This window comes from Orbicella faveolata, unplaced genomic scaffold (genome assembly GCF_042242905.1).
Source record: "Orbicella faveolata isolate gen_17 unplaced genomic scaffold, um_ofav_v1 contig_26, whole genome shotgun sequence".
NCBI lineage: Eukaryota > Metazoa > Cnidaria > Anthozoa > Scleractinia > Merulinidae > Orbicella > Orbicella faveolata.
In genome coordinates this window covers 1,956,664-1,967,500 of record NW_028301554.1, presented here as the reverse complement: position 1 = coordinate 1,967,500, position 10,837 = coordinate 1,956,664, and the positions used below count along the sequence as shown (strand labels likewise).

Below are 10,837 nucleotides of genomic sequence, written 5' to 3'. Positions count from 1 at the left end.
TTCGAATTCTGAGTACAATGAAAGCTAACTGAATGATTTACTGTACTGAAAACGCTGATTGCTTTGTCAAGAACTTAAAAAAAATACTTTGAAGGAAGCTTTTCAAATTTTGGTTGCAATGCATAGAAAATGCCTTTCTCAGAAAATTTCACGAAAATAAAATTAACATATTTTACACTTGGTTTGTCAGGACATTGCTTGCTTGTGTCTGCCAGGAGCCCTCCATTGCTGAGGTCATCACTTCCTGAAACAAAAACAAAGATAGAGAAAAAACAAGTTATAAATCATTTTTGCATTACACCAATTCCCTTTCAGAGCTGTAGATTAACGCAGTTTGGCCCCAGTTCCCCGGGCAGGTTACCTTGTAGTCCATTGCCGGCTAGAGTAAAATTTTTGTACTTACTTTTATTTCCAAAGTCAAATGTCACGTTTGCAAGAAGGTTTTCAGGTCATTGCTTGCTTGATCTCTGTCTGGGGCCCTCCATTGCTGAGGTCATCACTTCCTGAAACGAAAACAAAGATAGAAACAAACCAAGATATAAATCATTATTTCTTCTAAGCTAATTTGCTTTTATTTATGCTTGACATTAACACAGTTTGGCCCCAGTTCCCCCTACAAGTTACATTGTAGTCCATTTCCACGCCAAAGCGAAAGTTTGTACTTACTTTTATTTCCAAAGTCAACTGTCACGTTATCTCCAATCAGCATAAACGGCGCCCACTCGGAAACCTTGGCAAATCCGTTATCTCTCATCCACTTCATGGCCTGGTGAAGAGATTCACTGGCACTCACCCCACGAAAAAGATGCTCGTAGAAACGACTCATCAACTGCTCAGTCGCCTTGTCTTCCAGAGCCCACAGTGCCACCAACACTGAGCGCGCACCGGATCCTAAGAACGCTCGAGCCATTCCAACAACTCCTTCGACTTTAATCTGTCCACGGGCACTGACAACAGCTTAGTACAACAAGTTTGGCTCGTAGCTGAACTTGCGAAATGTCACCCACCGTCAATAAGCAGTCGGTTTCACGTGGAAGTCGACTACCAGTTCTAACAGGCACAAGAATAATCTCTCCTTTCTCCGCATTACCATGTGCAGCAAAGTGTATCAGGCTCACTGAATTTATTCTTTGAAGTACCGCCTGCTTAGTTGCTTGCTGTCCTATCAAAGGCTGAACACCCAGGAGTCGTCCAACCATCTCTGCTTCCTTTCTTTTAAAAGGGCAATGGTGGGATGGTTTTTCGGCAACCCTTCCAAAGCACTTCACCAACGTCAGGATCACCCACTATCAGAGCTCCAGTCTGACTGTGATAGTCGGCAGGACTGTCTTGAATGCATTTGAGAGTCGTCAACGAAGGAGCAATGCGAATCCTGAAAGTCTCTGATAAGTACTTCCCACTGTCATCAAGTAAAGCTGGAAAGGGAACACGGTACAGGTGGCGATCAGGAACAATGATGATCTCGGACCCCTTGAGTAAGTCGGCCACAGGAGCGATGATCATTTTGTAGAACAAAGTTAGATTTTGTCTGGGATCAACTTCACGTCCCTGTTGTCGTAAAACGGCGAGGTTGTCTTCCTCAGAGGAATCTGGTGTTTCTTCAATGCCATTAAAAGATCGATCTTCGCAAAGCTCCGGGGGTAAAATACCAAAGCTGCGGAAGCTTTCAGCCACGTTATTAAAAAAGGTATCCAAATTTTTAGCTTTTTTAGTGCCCAGTGTCTTTTTCTCCACTGTACTGTGTCGGAAGTCAACGACTCCATTTGCTTTCAGAATCCACAATAATACATTTTGATTATCATATGAAATGTACAGACAGTTAGAGTCGCTTTCTAGGTTGGCGACATTTTCAATGCCAGTCCATGATTGCGGGTCAGCTGAGATTTGCCGTTCAACAGAGTACTGAGCTGCCATCAAGTCGGATAGGGCCCTAGCCCTTCCGAGCTCTTCAACATAAAGAGCTTTATTAGGATTCCCAACGGCACAAAGCAATGTACTGAGTCTTTTGTAGGGAGAGCTGTACTCATCTGAATAAAGTACCTTGAAATCATCATTGTCTTTGAGAAAGCCTCGGCATTCTTCGCATTTTTGAATACTTTGAAACAAATAAAGAAACGCTTCCTGTTTCTTGTCCTGTGGTATTTTTGCATTTGCTATGTTTGCATAGCAGAGAAACTCTGCTTGAAAGTCTTGAACTCCCTCCTTAACTATTGAAAGTGCCTTCTCGAGGTATTCTTCAGCCATGACATATTCATCGCGAAGTATAAACAGATCTCCTAAGTTATAGTACATATTTGCTTCTCCTCTTCTGTCACCAATTTCAACCAAGATAGAAAGTGATTTCTCATAATATTCTTTGGCCTTGACATGGTTACGCAGACGTCTAAACAGACTTCCTAGCGAACTGTAACAATATGCTTCGCATACTCTGTCACCAGTTTCAGTTGCAAACAGAAGTGCTTCCTGGAAATATTTGTTAGCTTCAGCATATTTTATACCGAGATATAGTAACTCGCGTCCTAAACATAGCCGAGAATGTGCTTCTCTGCTTCTGTCACCAATTTCAGTTGCGATCGCGAGTGATTTCTGATAATATTCTTCTGCTTTGACATAGTCACCAAGAGATGAAAACACAGTTCCTAGGTTTGCATAACATGATCCTTCTACCTTTCTGTCACCAATTTCAATTGCGATCGCAAGTGCTTTCTCGAAATATTCTTTTGCGTTGGCATAGTCAGCAAGAGACATAAACACAGTTCCTAGGCTTCCATAAGATGATCCTTCTACCTTCCTGTCACCAATTTCAATTGCGATCGCAAGTGCTTTCTCGAAATATTCTTTTGCGTTGGCATAGTCAGCAAGAGGCGTAAACACTGTTCCTAGGTTTACATAACATGATCCTTCTTCCTTTCTGGCACCAATTTCAATTGCGATCGCAAGTGCTTTCTCGAGATATTCTTTTGCGTTGGCATAGTCAGCAAGATTCATAAACACAACTCCTAGGTTTCCATAACATATTGCTCCTCCTTCTCTGTCACCAGTTTCAACTGCGATCGCAAGTGCTTTCTCGATATATTCTTTTGCGTTGGCATAGTCAGCAAGAGACATAAACACTGTTCCTAGGTTTGCATAACGTGATCCTTCTCCTTGTCTGTCACCAATTTCAATTGCGATCGCAAGTGCTTTCTCGATATATTCTTTTGCGTTGGCATAGTCAGCAAGAGACGCAAACACTGTTCCTAGGTTTGCATAACGTGATCCTTCTCCTTCTCTGTCGCCAATTTCAATTGCGATCGCAAGTGCTTTTTCGAAATATTCTTTTGCGTTGGAATAGTCAGCAAGAGACGTAAACACTGTTCCTAGGTTTGCATAACGTGATCCTTCTCCTTCTCTGTCGCCAATTTCAATTGCGATCGCAAGTGCTTTTTCGAGACATTCTTTTGCGTTGGCATAGTCAGCAAGAGACTCAAACAGTGATCCTAGGTTTGCATAAGATGATCCTTCTCCTCGTCTGTTACCAATTTCAATTGCGATCGCAAGTGCTTTTTCGAGACATTCTTTTGCGTTGGCATAGTCAGCAAGAGACTCAAACAGTGATCCTAGGTTTGCATAAGATGATCCTTCTCCTCGTCTGTTACCAATTTCAATTGCGATCGCAAGTGCTTTTTCGAAATATTCTTTTGCGTTGGCATAGTCAGCAAGAGACTCAAACACTGATCCTAGGTTTGCATAAGATGATCCTTCTCCTCGTCTGTTACCAATTTCAATTGCGATCGCAAGTGCTTTTTCGAGATATTCTTTTGCGTTGGCATAGTCAGCAAGAGAGTGAAACACTGATCCTAGGTTTGCATAAGATGATCCTTCTCCTTCTCTGTTACCAATTTCAATTGCGATCGCGAGTGATTTCTGATAATACTCTTTTGCTTTGGCATAGTCAGTAAGAGACATAAACACTCCTCCTAGGTTTCCATAACATGATCCTTCATTCTCTCTGTCACCAATTTCAATTGCGATCGCAAGTGCTTTCTGGAGATATTCTTTTGCGTCGTCATAGTCAGCAAGAGATATAAACACTGTTCCTAGGTTTCCATAAGATGATCCTTCTACCTTCCTGTCACCAATTTCAATTGCGATTGCAAGTGCTTTCTCGAAATATTCTTTTACGTTGGCATAGTCAGCAAGAGACATAAACACTCTTCCTAGGTTTACATAACATGATCCTTCTACATTTCTGTCACCAATTTCAATTGCGATTGCAAGTGCTTTCTGGAGATATTCTTTTGCGTTGGCATAGTCAGCAAGATTCATAAACACAACTCCTAGGTTTCCATAACATATTGCTCCTCCTTCTCTGTCACCAGTTTCAACTGCGATCGCAAGTGCTTTCTCGATATATTCTTTTGCTTTGCCAAATTCACTACGAGAGTAAAGGATAATTCCTAGCCCTGCACAAGCGTGTTCTTCCTCTTTGCTGTTTCCTGTTTTGTTCATGATACTGATCGCTCTCTCATAAAGTTCTTTTGCCTCAACATACTTATTTTGAGCCTTATATATTGCTGCCAGCTTTATACAAAGTTTCCCTGCATTGACTGTTTCACCTCTCTCACGTTCAATGCTGAGAAGCTTCCTGCCGTATGTTATTACATTTGTGTAATCACGGATAAGAAGGTACGCCGCGAACATTACTTTATAGATTGCCTCGCAAAGAAATTTCCCAAACTGCTCTTCTTTCTCCAGTGCTTTATTATTTAGTAAAAACAAGCTTTCTCTGCATAACTCGATTGCTTTTTTAGCACGACCGGTCATGTAAAGGAATGTGGCAACAACGACGCCAATATAGATTGCTTGTATAATTTCTTCAATGTCGTTCATGACGCCCTCTTCTGTAAGTCTTGTAAAAAAAAAAATTCTCTTATCAGAATAAAACAAAACGTATCTATTTCGAGGATATATTGTCATAAATACGAATAATATAAAAAATTTGGTTCCCCGTGCTTGTTAGTGAGCTATAGCCATTTTTCAACTGAGAGAGCTCTATATCAAGGCAAATCCGTCATGTTTTCAATATGCGCGTGCACGAGCGCGCGCTAATGACGCCATAAATTATGCGCAGTAAGGATGCGCAATGCAAATGTGAGGAATGACCTTAACATCACTGAAAGCTGATTTACAAGTTTGCAAATACTTAGCACAATCGCGTCACATTTGGACTAACATAAGCGACGATTCATCATTCATGGTAGTACGTCGATTTGAAGCGGAGTCACCTACAAAATCACTGCACGAGTTGAAATAGTTCAAATAGCTGATTAAATAAAAAGATCGTCCTTAGGGCAGACATGTTTACGCAAATATTAGCCATGATAACAGACATATTACCCGCTGCTTGCCTTTCTGATTTGCCAGAAGTTAAAATAATACCGAGCCGAGCGACATAGAAGTGACATGAAAGAGTTTCTTAAAGCGGGCGAAAACTCTTTCGATTAGTAATCTGAATCTAGCTGCAAATATAAGTCTGAAGCGAGCGACAGAAATAACTCTGAATATTGAGCGAAAATTAAACAACTCCCAACGAAAAGCAACAAGGTTAAATTGTTTCTCCGGCGACAAAACTGTTTTGAACTCAGCGCAAAAAATAACTCGATCTGTTCTAAGCGACAATTGCAAAAATAATGAGCAACAAAACAATTCTGAGGCCAGCGACAAATATAATTGGAAACTCACTGGCTAAAACAATTATTGCATTATTATGAAATGAACGGCTAATAAAATTCTGAATAAAGCAAAATCCATTTAGTTTGATTGCGAGGAAAACCTGTGTGATTTGTAATCTGGATGTAGAGCTATTAAACTGCTTCAAGTTTTTGAGGCGCAAAAAAAAAAGGACCAGGCAGTAAAATCTGGAAGCACTTGTTTATCACTGAATTAAATTTAACCATAAAATGGAAACAATATATTGAAATTCTTCTTGAACTTTGCAACTAAAATATAACTAGATTTATATTAGTTCTATTTGAGTTAAATGTTAAATAGAAGGCCTGGAAGAGGTTTAAATTATAGCAAAGAATTGATTAAAATTTGAACTGTCAGCTAAGAAATGACGCGATTTTAAATCGATAGCTCAGATTTGTGACCTGTCAAATTAACTGATCGTTGAGAAATGGGCTGGAAAAAAAAATTCACCGAAAAAATGACTAATAACTGAAATTCCAGCACTTTCATCCAGACCTTCTAAATACAGATGAAGAAAATACAATGTCAGTTGTACTTACCACGTCAACGTAGAAACGAAATACTGAAGCTGATTCAAAATCTCGTATTCCTTGCATGGAGTAAATTACACTCAGTCAAGTTCATTTTATTCTGTTCGCTTTAGAAACTGAAAAGACCGGAAATCCGTGAATCTCAACGTCAGCCGTTCATCTGAGAAATTCGAAAATGACATTTTCTAGGTAGATTTCATTTCGTGTTCTACAAGAAGAATGAACAACAATGTGCTTTCACTTTCCCCAAGGACAATGAAGCTTTAAAAAACCCACCTTTATAGCATATTTTATATAGCTTATTTTGTCGAGATTAGAAAACACAATTTTCCATGCCTCTAAATAAATTGAAGGCGTTGGTTGTGAATTTTTAGCGCCGGACTACTGTACAGAGTAGGCAAATATGTTTAGCCCAGTCTCGGTCAGTTTCAAATCAAGCTGAACAAGTTTTCATCTCTCTTTAGAAAAGAGCAAGGATAAAATTAAAATAATATGGTCCATACGATGGGGCTGAAGTCAATAGCGTAACTTGCAATTGTCACGAGCAATATTTTGGGCGAATATACGTCAAAAATAAGATGAAAGCATTTGGAATAGTGTTATTAAGAAAAAACAGCTATGCAAAATGATGGCGAGAGTATTTTTAGAAATCTACGGTGGCAAGGAGTGAGAAGGCGGTTTCAGAAGATTTTAAATTTCGTTACTGCCAGTAAATTACTAAATTAGAAAGAGAAAAAATACTAGATGATACAATGATCTTAGTAACAACACCGAGAGAACACCAAGAAGGTTGAAAACTAAAGGCCTCCCAGCGGGGTTACATGTTGCCCTAATTATTGAAAAAATTTATATTTCTTCCTAGTTCGCCATTATTAAACGTTTTTGTTCTTGGCTATGTTTTACAAAATCACGGTGATTGAAAGAACACGTGTAAATAAGACTTAAAAACTATGTTTCCAAGCTAATAAATGAAAAATGATTTATACATGTACGTAAACCACGTTTGTTATTGATTTTAGCAATGAATGACATTTTCGTAGCCCAGAGTAAATTAATATTGTGATCTAAATCTTATCATCTTATCATTGTATGTGGGTCTTTTATTTCGTTATTTCTTTACTTTTGTCATACTTTTTGATATTTAGTGACAGGTCCACGTTGCCTATTTTTACCTGTATTGTTAAACAACGGATGTATGTATGTTCCACCTTTCATTTCAAGACGGAATGTTGAAAACTTTATTTTGGCGCATTTAAAAATATTTAAGGACGTTATTAGCATGTTTCTTCTAAAATTAACAAAGGAGTATATATAATAATATGTACATCGAAATGTTGTTTGATTGTTCACTTTCGTGGGAAAATGAATGACTCCTATCACGTGACATTCCAAGGAAGCAGATTGTGATATCCTACAAGGAAACCGAGAACAATGATTATTGCAGAGTGTTACAAAGGTTCTAATGAGAGTAAAACAATTTATTTGGATTTTTGTACGTTCGAATTACAACAATGAGACAGGCTTACACAAAAGTTGGAAGTTTCATAAATACATTCTCATCTTCGGATTAAGAAAAAAAAAATAGCAAGATCAGCTAAGGCTTGCGTGTTTCAGTAAAATGTTTTGGTTTCGAAGCATTATTATTGTGCCTTTGTTTAGCCAGCGTATGGTTTTGGTGGAGGGATAGGGGCAGGGGGTGGGACAGTGTTGGGTGGGTGGGGGAGAGTACCAGTGCGGGAGAAAAAGACTGCACGAAAAAACAGTATGAACGGCCGATAATGAAATTGAAAATACTGTTCTTCGGTTTTTCTACCTTCACCTGTATTATACCGCATCGCGCTCTTTCATATTTCTTGCGACAACTATACATAGCACAAAACAAAAAGTGTGCACTTTCTTATAGACAATGAGAGCTTTTATTTTCACGGGGTTTAGAATTAGCGACACCGTCCAAAGGTGGCCATTAAAATTTTCGTGGTTACGTTTTCAGGTGCGCTTTTTTCTGTGAACCACGTTCAAAATCTGATAAAAGCAGAAAGCCTCAGATGGAAAAATAATATTAAAAATATAAAAAAAACACGAGTAACAACAGAAAGCGAATGTTATCGACTGCATGATCTTTGCAATATCGCCAGCCTTTGTGTCACAGCAAGCTAGTGTAATAATAGAATAATCAAAACGATGACATTCAGTGAATAAGTTTTGGCGGGTTATTTTTCATAAACGTTGTTTAATGATATGCTCGAAAATAATGAAAATATGCCAAACCCACGCCAAGATTTAACGAATTTGGCATTACGAGACAGAAAACCCTTAGGTCGGCTGAAAAGTCGTGTTGAACGTGGAAAAATACTTATTGGTTGTACAGCTTGCTACATTTTAGGGCAGAGAACTCGTTGTAATCTCTTCACTGTAAACTTACGATAACAGGAGAATGTTTGTTCACAATACTTGCCTCGTTAGCATAAGCGTTTCAGTTTTCAAACGTGCAAACGTTTCAAAGATCAAGGCACGACGCGATTAACTTTGCCAAGGAATTGCTTAAAATACTTGCCGTAAATATTCGAAATTTTACAAAGAGCTTATTGGCGCTTTACTTTTGCCACCCAAAAATCTCACATTGTTTAAGCCCTGAGTACCTCCTTCAATATAACACTCAAAAAACAAGAAATTACAACAATTACCAAGATTTAAAAGCTATTTAAATATTTGGAGGCTTTTTATATCTGGCATGATGCCTTCACTAGCGAAGTCGTTTACCAGTGGTCGCCCTGGAAGCCCCCAAATCGCAGAAGAAAAAACCGTGGCATTAATAAACACAACTGATGATAATATTATATTTAGATTTAACTCTCTAAGAAAGATAAAACTTTTTCCGATTATAAACCTTCTATTGGAGAGCATGATTGTATCTTACGTTCTTTAATACTCTCAAGGTCGACTTCAAAATGAGATGTTCATTTGTTTCAGGTAGAACTTGGCTTCATATCATTATTTTTAGAAAATCTTTCCACAAAACCTTGCACGCAACTTCAATTTTCAGACGCCATACCGCCCATTTTAAGCATAAACCGAAACATTAATTTTTAAACGCAAAATTCTTTGTAGGTGTAAGCCTGCCCCCTCCCTTTGCTGTTAAGCCCTCCCCCCGAAAAGAATCCCGCCATTAAAGCCCTTTGAACAAAATCAGATATTAATACCCGGGGTTTATTCTCAGAATTTCACGGTTTGCGAAAACCGTTTAAGTTACTTTCATTTCACTCTGGTCTACCTCTTTGAGAACACTTACAAAATGTTGAAAACACTTGCTTACGATAGAACTTTCTACACTTGCCATGTTTCCTGAAAATGCTTTCCTTGATGAAAAAGAAATGCATGGTTCCCGCTTCCTTTTTTGTGGATGTGGATTTTTGCGAATGTGACATGAATTCCCGGCCTTGATAATCCGTGATAAATAAGAAGTGCTGACATTGCTGGTTCTCTCCAGTTCCTCAGCATCTCGAACATTAGAACAACCTTTATTACTGAAACAAATTAGTTCCTTGCTTTTCTTTCCTGGGTGACCCTGTGGGGTTTCAAAATTAACCAGACTAACTTGTGAAAACTTTGTTACAATGCTTCATCTTCATCCAAGACCGGCTTTGAGCGAGTCTAAATGTGGTCAAAAAGATGTTCTTGGCTTTGCCTAGTGTTTTAAGATCCCTTTTAAAATTTAACAAATTAAGATATTAATTTCTCGGAGGCAACTTGCTTCCTTTTAGACCAAGACCGGTATTGAAAAGAGGCTGATAACAATGAGTCTTATAAAAATGAACAAAGCAAGTTATATGCAAAATATGGAGACAGACCTCTTGCCTATGAACTTCTTTTTACATCATCAGTGTAGAGTTGTTGTGGTTTATTTTGTACTCCCGCGTTATAAGAGTCTGGGTACGTCAGTAGCCTCGTTTACGTTCTGTTACGTCAGATCTAAGCGCCCTGGCCTTGGAGTAGGTTCGCCAAGTGCTCGATGTAGCGTTGTATTTGCTGTTTTCATTAAAGCTTCAGTACTTAACAGTTGTGAGGGTTTCTGGAGGATTTGGTCAATTACATTTTAATCAATTTCCTCATTGTTGTGGATAACAAAGATATCAGACTACTGTGTTTTTAAACTTTTAAGATAAGCACACCAGACAAAAGGAATCGTGACCAGACAAAAGGAATTTCACTTTGTAAAGTGAATCCACGAAACACTCGGCAAGGGACTTTCCCAATACTGTCATATTTTGTCACGCAAACAGCACCTGCTACAGCTGTTACGCCGGTATTCCAGCCTCGCCTAAGAAAACAAACCTTCAAACTGGAGCTATCTAAATGTGGAGACACTTAATAAGTATTACGCGATAGAACTGAAGCATAACTTGTTTTCAAGATGCATATACACTGAACAAATAAAACTGTACTTTATACCATGACGAAATTCTCTTTGGAAAGTGAAATCTCGAAAGTGTCGCTGGGGAATTTCCAAACGCTATATGTCACCATATTTTGTCACGCAAGTAGCATCTGTTATTACTGACTTCGGACATTTTCCG

General features: G+C 38.7%; 2 pseudogenes across 1 annotated transcript in view; one reads left to right on the top strand and one right to left on the bottom strand.

The window, feature by feature from the left end:
* LOC149107577 (nucleolar protein 6-like) overlaps window positions 1-180 on the top strand; it is a 35,556-nt pseudogene extending 35,376 nt beyond the window's left edge. Inside the window, exon 24 of the transcript XR_016208986.1 lies at window positions 1-180. This exon is cut by the window's left edge and continues 1,031 nt beyond it. The product of XR_016208986.1 is annotated as a nucleolar protein 6-like (transcript).
* A 433-nt stretch (window positions 181-613) lies between these two features.
* Window positions 614-2,334, bottom strand: LOC149107576 (tetratricopeptide repeat protein 28-like; annotated as a pseudogene).
* Between the last annotated feature and the right edge of the window lie 8,503 nt (window positions 2,335-10,837).